This window comes from Bison bison, unplaced genomic scaffold (assembly GCF_000754665.1).
Source record: "Bison bison bison isolate TAMUID 2011002044 unplaced genomic scaffold, Bison_UMD1.0 scf7180017849817, whole genome shotgun sequence".
Taxonomy (NCBI): domain Eukaryota; kingdom Metazoa; phylum Chordata; class Mammalia; order Artiodactyla; family Bovidae; genus Bison; species Bison bison.
The window spans coordinates 8298-9149 of record NW_011480390.1 but is presented as its reverse complement, the minus strand read 5'-3'; positions in this window follow the sequence as shown (position 1 = coordinate 9149).

Genomic DNA, 852 nt, shown 5'->3' with positions numbered 1-852 from the left:
TATCTCCATTGATAATATTACCAACCCTATCATTTAGATGAAGCTCAGAGGTTGAGTGCTTTGAGCAAGATCTCACCCAACTTAAGTCATACCTGGGGCTTTCAACCAGGTCTGACTGTGAAGCTCTTCTGTTCTTCCCCAGCATTGTTTTGAATTTAGAATACAAGAGAGAACCAATCAAAATGGTAATATGGACCCCCAAATCCTTGAGGAATCTAGGGAGAAACGCAGAGAGGCTCATTTTCGTTCCTTGATGGTAATGCCTTTTCTCTTGACTGCCAAGGGCTCTAGGACAAAAGAGTCGGCCATTTCTTTGGGAAACTCCCATCAGCCTTAGAGCTTTTGTATTCAGAAGAATCGTCTTGGTAGCATGCCCAAGCAGCAGGCCTCCAGTACCCACAGAACAGATACCCTTTGTGTTCTTTCATCCAATGAAAGAACCAGCCAGTGAACCAACCACTGTGCATGGGGCCCCTCCTGTGGACAAGGGCCTCCTCTGGTTACCCTTCAGACAAGTTACAGGAGCCAGTCACTTCCCACAGCTACAGAGTGACTCCTTATCTCTTTCTGCCATACCACAGAGACCTCTGTATTACCAGGATCTCTCAGGGATGCAAAGAAAACCCAAGAGAGGTCTGGATGAGACGAGGGAAGCAAAAGACTTCCTAATTGTGCCACTAAAGGGCATTCTGACACCAACCCTCTTCTCTAGGTATGGAGGGGATTAGAGGGAAAATGGGATTCACACAGGACTCTTATTCATTGTGACCCTTCAAATACAGCTCTGGAGGGAGTGGGGTGATGAGGGAAGCAAGAGGTAGCTGGGGAGCCCTGTTGCTGCAAAGTTATTGA